The sequence below is a fragment of the Dendrobates tinctorius genome, unplaced genomic scaffold (assembly GCF_039654945.1).
Source record: "Dendrobates tinctorius isolate UK_male_01 unplaced genomic scaffold, ASM3965494v1 ptg000245l, whole genome shotgun sequence".
Lineage (NCBI taxonomy): Eukaryota > Metazoa > Chordata > Amphibia > Anura > Dendrobatidae > Dendrobates > Dendrobates tinctorius.
The window spans coordinates 8302785-8312200 of record NW_027361912.1 but is presented as its reverse complement, the minus strand read 5'-3'; the positions used below and the strand labels follow the sequence as shown (position 1 = coordinate 8312200).

General features: G+C 46.0%; 16 non-coding genes across 16 annotated transcripts; all 16 read left to right on the top strand.

Moving 5' to 3' along the window:
• Positions 1-2385: 2385 nt before the first annotated feature.
• On the top strand, positions 2386-2526 carry LOC141061790 (U4 spliceosomal RNA). The gene has a single exon (XR_012223618.1). It is a non-coding gene; the product is annotated as a U4 spliceosomal RNA (small nuclear RNA).
• A 690-nt stretch (positions 2527-3216) lies between these two features.
• On the top strand, positions 3217-3357 carry LOC141061740 (U4 spliceosomal RNA). Its single transcript, XR_012223573.1, has one exon. It is a non-coding gene; the product is annotated as a U4 spliceosomal RNA (small nuclear RNA).
• Positions 3358-3638: 281 nt separating this feature from the next.
• On the top strand, positions 3639-3778 carry LOC141062477 (U4 spliceosomal RNA). The gene has a single exon (XR_012224240.1). It is a non-coding gene; the product is annotated as a U4 spliceosomal RNA (small nuclear RNA).
• Positions 3779-4061: 283 nt separating this feature from the next.
• Positions 4062-4202, top strand: LOC141062940 (U4 spliceosomal RNA). The gene has a single exon (XR_012224638.1). It is a non-coding gene; the product is annotated as a U4 spliceosomal RNA (small nuclear RNA).
• Positions 4203-4486: 284 nt separating this feature from the next.
• On the top strand, positions 4487-4627 carry LOC141062985 (U4 spliceosomal RNA). The gene has a single exon (XR_012224679.1). It is a non-coding gene; the product is annotated as a U4 spliceosomal RNA (small nuclear RNA).
• A 282-nt stretch (positions 4628-4909) lies between these two features.
• On the top strand, positions 4910-5050 carry LOC141061199 (U4 spliceosomal RNA). Its single transcript, XR_012223083.1, has one exon. It is a non-coding gene; the product is annotated as a U4 spliceosomal RNA (small nuclear RNA).
• A 286-nt stretch (positions 5051-5336) lies between these two features.
• On the top strand, positions 5337-5477 carry LOC141062083 (U4 spliceosomal RNA). Its single transcript, XR_012223884.1, has one exon. It is a non-coding gene; the product is annotated as a U4 spliceosomal RNA (small nuclear RNA).
• Positions 5478-5758: 281 nt separating this feature from the next.
• Positions 5759-5899, top strand: LOC141061438 (U4 spliceosomal RNA). Its single transcript, XR_012223299.1, has one exon. It is a non-coding gene; the product is annotated as a U4 spliceosomal RNA (small nuclear RNA).
• Positions 5900-6180: 281 nt separating this feature from the next.
• On the top strand, positions 6181-6321 carry LOC141061579 (U4 spliceosomal RNA). The gene has a single exon (XR_012223427.1). It is a non-coding gene; the product is annotated as a U4 spliceosomal RNA (small nuclear RNA).
• Positions 6322-6604: 283 nt separating this feature from the next.
• On the top strand, positions 6605-6745 carry LOC141062101 (U4 spliceosomal RNA). The gene has a single exon (XR_012223900.1). It is a non-coding gene; the product is annotated as a U4 spliceosomal RNA (small nuclear RNA).
• Positions 6746-7028: 283 nt separating this feature from the next.
• On the top strand, positions 7029-7169 carry LOC141062934 (U4 spliceosomal RNA). The gene has a single exon (XR_012224633.1). It is a non-coding gene; the product is annotated as a U4 spliceosomal RNA (small nuclear RNA).
• A 283-nt stretch (positions 7170-7452) lies between these two features.
• On the top strand, positions 7453-7593 carry LOC141061375 (U4 spliceosomal RNA). The gene has a single exon (XR_012223242.1). It is a non-coding gene; the product is annotated as a U4 spliceosomal RNA (small nuclear RNA).
• A 285-nt stretch (positions 7594-7878) lies between these two features.
• Positions 7879-8019, top strand: LOC141062437 (U4 spliceosomal RNA). The gene has a single exon (XR_012224205.1). It is a non-coding gene; the product is annotated as a U4 spliceosomal RNA (small nuclear RNA).
• A 281-nt stretch (positions 8020-8300) lies between these two features.
• Positions 8301-8441, top strand: LOC141061470 (U4 spliceosomal RNA). The gene has a single exon (XR_012223328.1). It is a non-coding gene; the product is annotated as a U4 spliceosomal RNA (small nuclear RNA).
• A 280-nt stretch (positions 8442-8721) lies between these two features.
• Positions 8722-8861, top strand: LOC141062681 (U4 spliceosomal RNA). The gene has a single exon (XR_012224425.1). It is a non-coding gene; the product is annotated as a U4 spliceosomal RNA (small nuclear RNA).
• Positions 8862-9144: 283 nt separating this feature from the next.
• Positions 9145-9285, top strand: LOC141060989 (U4 spliceosomal RNA). Its single transcript, XR_012222893.1, has one exon. It is a non-coding gene; the product is annotated as a U4 spliceosomal RNA (small nuclear RNA).
• The last annotated feature ends 131 nt before the right edge of the window (positions 9286-9416 follow it).

Here is a 9416-nt window from a genome sequence, read left to right as displayed (position 1 = left end):
CACCCACCCTGGACGAATGAGCCGAAGAGTGGACCTCCGGTCACAGACGGGCAGGGACAAATGTCTTGCCCGGAGGTACTGACTCAAGGGCAACCGGAGCCACAGTCCTCAGGCTCTCGGATGGGACGATCAGTCGAGGCTCCTCCTCCTCTTCCTCCGATGACACCACGGAACGGGAGAGAGCATCGTCCCGGACGTTCTTCTCCCCGTAGAGAAAATGGAGTGTGAAGTGGAACCGGGAAAAGAACAAAAACCATCTGGCCTGGCGAGAATTTACCCGCTGGGCTGTTTGTAAATACACCAAGTTTTTGTGGTCGGTGAACACTTGGAAAGGATGGCGAGCCCCCTCCAGGAGGTGTCTCCACTCTGAGAATGTCAACTTCATCGCTAGCAACTCCCTGTCCCCGATGGCATAATTCCTCTCCGCCGGTGTGAAGGTCTTGGAGAAAAAGAAGCATGGGTGCTTCCGACCTTGCATGTCCTTCTGAAACAGGACTGCTCCTGCACCGACGGAAGAGGCATCCACTTCCAGAATAAAGGACTTATCTACATTGGGGCGATGTAGAATGGGAGCGCTAGCGAAATGGGACCAAATGGAGGAGAAGGCCTTGGAGACCAGTTCCGACCACAACTTGGGGTTTGCACCCTTCTTGGTGAGGGCTACCAAGGGTGCTACCAAAGTTGAGAAGTGGGGGATGAATTGGCGATAGTAATTTATGAACCCCATAAAGCGCTGCACTGCTTTGAGAGAATAAGGTTCCTGCCAATCCATCACCGCCTGTAGCTTGGCAGGATCCATGGCCAACCCCCGGGCGATGATATAGCCCAGGAAAGGCAAGGACTCCTGCTCAAATACACACTTCTTCAACTTGGCATAGAGGGAGTTTGCCCGCAGGCGATTGAAAACTTTGCAAACATCTCTCCGGTGGGAGTCAATATCTGGTGAGTAGATGAGAATATCATCCAGATAGACTACAACCGAGGTGGTAAGCATATCCCGGAAGATATCGTTCACAAAGTTTTGGAAGACGGCCGGGGCATTACAGAGGCCAAAGGGCATCACCAGGTATTCATAGTGCCCATCCCTGGTGTTAAATGCCGTCTTCCATTCGTCCCCATCACGGATGCGAATCAGGTTGTAAGCCCCCCGCAGATCAAGATTGGTAAACACTCTCGCTCCCCGTAGCCTATCAAACAGCTATGATATCATAGAATCATAGAATCGTAGAGTTGGAAGAGACCTCCTGGGCCATCTGGTCCAACCCCCTGCTCAAAGCAGGATTCGCTAAATCATCCCAGTCAGATGTCTGTCCAGCCTCTGTTTGAAGACTTCCATTGAAGGAGAACTCACCACTTCTCGTGGCAGCTTGTTCCACTCATTGATCACTCTAACTGTCAAAAAGTTTTTTCTAATATCTAATCTGTGTCTCCTCCCATTCAGTTTCATCCCATTGCTTCTAGTCTTTCCTTGTGCAAATGAGAATAAAGTTGATCCTTCTACAATGTGACAGCCCTTCAGATATTTGTAGACAGCTATTAAGTCTTCTCTCAGTCTTCTCTTTTGCAAACTAAACATTCCCAAATCCTGCAACCTTTCCTCATAAGACAGGGTTTGCAGACCGGTCACCATTCTGGTTGCTCTTTTCTGAACTTGCTCCAGTTTGTTGATGTCTTTTTTAAAATGTGGTGCCCAAAACTGGACACAATATTCCAGATGAGGTCTGACCAAAGAGGAGTAGAGGGCAATAATGACTTCACGTGATCTAGACTGTATGCTTCTGTTAATACATCCTAGAATTGCATTTGCCTTTTTTGCTGCTGCATCACACTGTTGACTCATATTCAGTCTGTGATCTATTAGTATGCCCAAGTCTTTTTCACATGTGCTGTCACTTAGCCCTATTGCTCCCATTCTGTATCAGGGGCAGAGGATATGTATTCTTAACGGTGATGGCGTTAAGACCCCTGTAATCAATGCAAGGATGTAGTTCCCTACGCTTCTTCTGGACGAAGAAGAATCCCGCCCCCGCTGGTGACGCTGACTTTCTAATGAATCCTCTTGCCAGATTCTCCCTGATGTATTGAGACATGGCCTCTGTCTCCGGGAGAGATAGGGGATAGGCTCGACTCCGGGGAGGCTCAGCACCAGGCAAGAGGTCAATAGGACAGTCATAGGGGCGATGCGGTGGAAGGGTCTCCGCCGCCTTTTTGGAGAACACGTCTGCATACTGTCGATAGTGCTTGGGGAGCGAGGAGAGATCTGCGGGAACCTCGGTGGAGGCCACCTGAATGCACTCCCTCAGACATCTACCCTCACTTGATTTACTCCACCCAATAATCCTCCTGCTTTGGAAGCAGGAAGGCATTGGTCACAACAGTTCTTTCAACTTTGCGCAGTGGCAAGATCATAGTCCATGAGGTTTAACCGATGCGTGATTATTGCTAATTGAAAACTTTTCCCAATACCCCGCCATGATGACTTGAAATACAGTCAGCTTTGGCAATTTTTGTTGGTCTCTCAGGAGACTTAATCTATGGTATGTAAATGACAGTCTAAAGGCCCTTTTACATTTAGCGATGCACCAGCGATTCAACCAGCGATCCGACCCGGTCAGGATCGCTGGTGCATCGCTAAATGATCGCTAGTGAGCTTTCATACAGAATGATCTCACAGCGATGCAGCAGCGACGCAGCGGACGATACTTACCTTTCACACACAGCGATCCTGGCGTCCTCCCGCCCGCCTCCACGCATCGCTGGACGTCACAGCAGGAAGCCCAGCAGGAAGCGCCCGACGAGAAATGGAGCCGGACATTCTCGCGCGATCAGCGATGAGCAGCGGGGGAGCCGGTCGGAGGTAAGTATCACACATAGCGATATCGCTAGCAATATCGCTATAACATCACAAAACCAGTGACGTTTTAGCGATATTGCTAGCGATATTGCTTAGTGTAAAACCCCCTTTAGCTCCTCACAGTGTGGAAGAAAAGCCTTGCTTCTCACAGCAATGGATTGATGTTTGTTTCGTGGAGCAGAAGGCGAGAGTGAGGCAATCTGCCTGTAATTGCCAAAAATTACATCTTAACTGAACCCTTAGAATGTGTAAGCCAAGGATGCCTGGAAGCAGCGTGGAGGGCTAGTGGTTATTTGGAACTCACCATGGCTTAAAATGTTCTGCCTTGGAAGCGGGAAGCCCTTGGTCACTTCTGTTCTTTCATCTTTGCGCTGTGGCAATATTGTTGCCCATGAGGTTTATCCAAGGCGTGATTATTGCTTATTGAAAACTTTTCCCAATACCCCGCCATGATGACTTGAAATACAGTCAGCTTTGGCAATTTTTGTTGGTCTCTCAGGAGACTTAATCCATGGTATGCAAATGACAGTCTTAGCTCCTGCCAGCGTGGAAGAAAAGCCTTGCTTCTCACAGCAGTGGATTGATGTTTGTTTCCTGGAGCAGAAGGAGAGAGTGAGGCAATCTGCCTGTAATTGCCAAAAATTATTTTTCCTGATCCCTTAGCGTGTGGAAGCCCAGCATGTCTGGAAGCAGCGTGGGAGGGCTAGTGGTGATTTGGAACTCACCATAGCTTAAACAAGTTCTGCCTTGGAAGCGGGAAGCCTTTGATCTCTTCTGTTCCTTCATCTTTGCGATGTGGCAATATCGTAGCCCATGAGGTTTAACCGAGGCTTATCATTGCTAATTGAAAACTTTTCCCAATACCCCGCCATGATGACGTGAAATACAGTCAGCTTTGGCAATTTTTGTTGGTCTCTCAGGAGACTTAATTCATGGTATGCAAATGACAGTCTTAGCTTCTCCCAGTGTGGAAGAAAAGCCTTGTTTCTCACAGCAAAGGATTGATGTTTGTTTTTTGGAGCAGAAGGCGAGAGTGAGGCAATCTGCCTGTAATTGCCAAAAATTACATCTCTCCTGAGCCCTCAGAATGTGTAAGCCCAGGATGCCTGGAAGCTTTGTGGGAGGGCTAGTGAGAATTTGTAACTCACCGTAGCTTAAACAAGCTCTGCTTTGGAAGCAGGAAGGCATTGATCACAACAGTTCTTTCAACTTTGCGCAGTGGCAATATCGTAGCCCATGAGGTTTAACCGAGGCGTGATTATTGCTAATTGAAAACTTTTCCCAATACCCCGCCATGATGACATGAAATACAGTCAGCTTTGGCAATTTTTGTTGGTCTCTCAGGAGACTTAATCCATTGTATGCAAATAACAGAATCTTAGCTCCTCCCAGCATGGAAGAAAAGCCTAGCTTCTCACAGCAATGGCTTGATGTTTGTTGCCTGAAGCAGATGGAGAGAGTGAGGCAATCTGCCTGTAATTGCCAAAAATTACATCTTAACTGAGCCCTTAGAATGTGGAAGCCCAGGATGCCTGGAATCAGCTGTGGAGGGCTATTGGTGATTTGGAACTCACCATGGCTTAAAAAGTTCTGCCTTGGAAGCGGTTAGCCCTTGGTCACTTCTGTTCTTTCATCTTTGCGCTGTGGCAATATCGTAGCCCATGAGGTTTAACCGAGGCGTGATTATTGCTAATTGAAAACTTTTCCCAATAGCCCGCTATGATGACTTGAAATACAGTCAGCTTTGGCAATTTTTGTTGGTCTCTCAGGAGACTTAATCCATGGTATGCAAATGACAGTATTAGCTCCTCCCAGTGTGGAAGAAAAGCCTTGCTTCTCACAGCAATGGATTGATGTTTGTTTCTTGGAGCAGAAGGCGAGAGTGAGGCTATCTGCCAGTAATTGCTAAAAATTTCATCTTTCCTGATCCCGCAGAATGTGGAAGCCCAGGATGCCTGGAAGCAGCGTGGAGGGCTAGTGGTGATTTGGAACTCACCATGGCTTAAACAAGTTCTGCCTTGGAAGCCGGAAGCCCTTGGTCACTTCTGTTCCTTAATCTTTGCGCTGTGGCAATATCGTAGCCCATGAGGTTTAACCGAGGCGTGATTATTGCTGATTGAAAATTTTTCCCAATACCCAGCCATGATGACTTGAAATACAGTCAGCTTTGGCAATTTTTGTTGGTCTCTCAGGAGACTTAATCCATTGTATGCAAATAACAGAGTCTTAGCTCCTCCCAGCATGGAAGAAAAGCCTTGCTTCTCACAGCAATGGATTGATGTTTGTTTCCTGGAGCAGAAGGAGAGAGAAAGGCAATCTGTCTGTAATTGCCAAAAATTTCATCTTAACTGAGCCCTCAGAATGTAGAAGCCCAGTATGCCTGGAAGCAGTGTGGGAGGGCTAGTGAGAATTTGTAACTCACCGTAGCTTAAAACAAGCTCTGCTTTGGAAGCAGGAAGGCATTGGTCACAACAGTTCTTTCAACTTTGCGCATTGGCAATATCGTAGCCTATGAGATTTAATCGAGGTGTGATTATTGCTAATTGAAAACTTTTCCCAATACCCTGCCGTGATGACTTGAAATACAGTCAGCTTTGGCAATTTTTGTTGGTTTCTCAGGAGACTTAGTCTATGGTATGCAAATGACAGTCTTAGCTCCTCGCAGTGTGGAAGAAAATCCGTGCTTTTCTCAGCAATGGATTGATGTTTGTTTCTTGGAGCAGAAGGCGAGAGTGAGGCAATCTGCCTGTAATTGCCAAAAATTACATTTTAACTGAATCCTTAGAATGTGGAAGCCAAGGATGCCTGGAAGCAGCGTGGAGGGCTAGTGGTTATTTGGAACTCACCATGGCTTAAAATGTTCTGCCTTGGAAGCGGGAAGCCCTTGGTCACTTCTGTTCTTTCATCTTTGCGCTGTGGCAATATCGTTGCCCATGAGGTTTAACCAAGGCGTGATTATTGCTAATTGAAAACTTTTCCCAATACCCCGCCATAATGACTTGGAATACAGTCAGCTTTGGCAATTTTTGTTGGTCTCTCAGGAGACTTAATCCATGGTATGCAAATGACAGTCTTAGCTCCTGCCAGCGTGGAAGAAAAGCCTTGCTTCTCACAGCAGTGGATTGATGTTTGTTTCCTGGAGCAGAAGGAGAGAGTGAGGCAATCTGCCTGTAATTGCCAAAAATTGTTTTTCCTGAGCCCTTAGCATGAGGAAGCCCAGGATGCCTGGAAGCAGCGTGGGAGGGCTAGAGGTGATTTGGAACTCAACATGGCTTAAACAAGTTCTGCCTTGGAAGTGGGAAGGCCTTGGTCACAACAGTTCTTTCAACTTTGCGCAGTGGCAATATCGTAGCCCATGAGGTTTAACCAAGACGTGATTATTGCTAATTGAAAACTTTTCCCAATACCCCGCCATGATGACTTGAAATACAGTCAGCTTTGGCAATTTTTGTTGGTCTCTCAGGAGACTTAATCCATGATATGCAAATGACAGTCGTAGCTCCACCCAGCGTGTAAGTAAAGCCTAGCTTCTCACAGCAATGGATTGATGTTTGTTGCCTGGAGCAGAAGGAAAGAGTGAGGCAATCTGCCTGTAATTGCCAAAAATTTCATCTTAACTGAGCCCTTAGAATGTGGAAGCTCAGGATGCCTGGAAGCAGTGCGGGAGTGCTAGTGAGAATTTGTAACTCACCGTAGCTTAAACAAGCTCTGCTTTGGAAGCAGGAAGGCATTGGTCACAACAGTTCTTTCAACTTTGTGCAGAGGCAATATCGTAGCCCATGAGGTTTAACCGAGGCGTGATTATTGCCAATTGAAAACTTTTCCCAATACCCCACCATGATGACTTGAAATACAGTCAGCTATGGCAATTTTTGTTGGTTTCTCAGGAGACTTAATTCATGGTATGCAAATGACAGTCTTAGCTTCTCCCAGTGTGAAAGAAAAGTCTTGCTTCTCACAGCAATGGATTGATGTTTGTTTCTTGGAGCAGAAGGAGAGAGTGAGGCAATCTGCCTGTAATGGCCAAAAATTTCATCTTAACTGAGCCCTTAGAATGTGGAATCTCAAAATGCCTGGAAGCAGTGTGGAAGGGCTATTGAGAATTTGTAACTCACCGTAGCTTAAACAAGCTCTGATTTGGAAGCGGGAAGGCATTGGTCACAACAGTTCTTTCAACTTTGCGCAGTGGCAATATCGTAGCCTATGAGGTTTAACCGAGGCGTGATTATTGCTAATTGAAAACTTTTCCCAATACCCCGCCATGATGACTTGTAATACAGTCAGCTTTGGCAATTTTTGTTGGTCTCTCAGGAGACTTAATCTATGGTATGTAAATGACAGTCTTAGGTCCTCCCAGTGTGGAAGAAAAGCCTTGCTTCTCACAGCAATGGATTGATGGTTGTTTCTTGGAGCAGAAGGCGAGAGTGAGGCAATCTGCCTGTAATTGCCAAAAATTACATCTTTCCTGAGCCCTCAGAATGTGGAAGCCCAGGATGCCTGGAAGCAGTGTGGGAGGGCTAGTGAGAATTTTTAACTCACCGTAGCTTAAACAAGCTCTGCTTTGAAAGCAGGAAGGCATTGGTCACAACTGTTCTTTCAGCTTTGCGCAGTGGCAATATCGTAGCCCATGAGGTTTAATCGAGGCGTGATTATTGCTAATTGAAAACTTTTCCCAATACCCAGCCATGATGACTTGAAATACAGTCAGCTTTGGCAATTTTTGTTGGTCTCTCAGGAGACTTAAACCATTGTATGCAAATAACAGAGTCTTAGCTCCTCTAAGCGTGGAAGAAAAGCCTAGTTTCTCACAGAAATGGATTGATGTTTGTTGCCTGGAGCAGAAGGATAGAGTGAGGCAATCTGCCTGTAATTGCCAAAAATTTCATTTTAACTGAGCACTTAGAATGTGGAAGCTCAGGTTGCCTGGAAGCAGTGTGGGAGGGCTAGTGAGAATTTGTAACTCACCGTAGCTTAAACAAGCTCTGCTTTGGAAGCGGGAATGCATTGGTCACAACAGTTCTTTCAAGTTTGCGCAGTGACAATATCGTATCCCTTTAGGTTTAACCGAGGCGTGATTATTGCTAATTGAAAACTTTTCCCAATACCCCGCCATGATGACTTGAAATACAGTCAGCTTTGGCAATTTTTGTTGGTCTCTCAGGAGACTTAATCTATGGTATGCAAATGACAGTCTTAGGTCCTCAAAATGTGGAAAAAAAGCATTGCTTCTCACAGCAATGGATTGATGTTTGTTTCTTGGAGAAGAAGGCGAGAGTGAGGCAATCTGCCTGTAATTGCCAAAAATTACATCTTAACTGAACCCTTAAAATGTGGAAGCCAAGGATGCCTGGAAGCAGCGTGGAGGGCTAGTGGTGATTTGTAACTCACCATGGCTTAAAATGTTCTGCCCTGGAAGCGGGAAGCCCTTGGTCACTTCTGTTCTTTCATCTTTGCGCTGTGGCAATATTGTTGCCCATGAGGTTTATCCAAGGCGTGATTATTGCTAATTGAAAACTTTTCCCAATACCCCGCCATGATGACTTGAAATACAGTCAGCTTTGGCAATTTTTGTTGGTCTCTCAGGAGACTTAATCCATGGTATGCAAATGACAGTCTTAGCTCCTGCCAGCGTGGAAGAAAAGCCTTGCTTCTCACAGCAGTGGATTGATGTTTGTTTCCTGGAGCAGAAGGAGAGAGTGAGGCAATCTGCCTGTAATTGCCAAAAATTGTTTTTCCTGATCCCTTAGCATGTGGAAGCCCAGCATGTCTGGAAGCAGCGTGGAGGGCTAGTGGTGATTTGGAACTCACCATGGCTTAAACAAGTTCTGCCTTGGAAGCGGGAAGCCCTTGATCACTTCTGTTCCTTCATCTTTGCGCTCTGGCAATATCGTAGCCCATGAGGTTTAACCGAAGCTTATCATTGCTAATTGAAAACTTTTCCCAATACCCCGCCATGATGACGTGAAATACAGTCAGCTTTGGCAATTGTTGTTGGTCTCTCAGGAGACTTAATTCATGGTATGCAAATGACAGTCTTAGCTTCTCCCAGTGTGGAAGAAAAGCCTTGCTTCTCACAGCAATGGATTGATGTTTGTTTCTTGGAGCAGAAGGCGAGAGTGAGGCAATCTGCCTGTAATTGCCAAAAATTACATCTTTCCTGAGCCCTCAGAATGTGGAAGCCCAGGATGCCTGGAAGCAGTGTGGGAGGGCTAGTGAGAATTTGTAACTCACCGTAGCTTAAACAAGCTCTGCTTTGGAAGCAGGAAGGCAATGATCACAACAGTTCTTTCAACTTTGCGCAGTGGCATTATCGTAGCCCATGAGGTTTAACCGAGGCATGATTATTGTTAATTGAAAACTTTTCCCAATACCCCGCCATGATGACTTGAAATACAGTCAGCTTTGGCAATTTTTGTTGGTCTCTCAGGAGACTTAATCTATTGTATGCAAATAACAGAGTCTTAGCTCCTCCCAGCGTGGAAGAAAAGCCTAGCTTCTCACAGCAATGGATTGATGTTTGTTGCCTGAAGCAGAAGAAGAGAGTGAGGCAATCTGCCTGTAA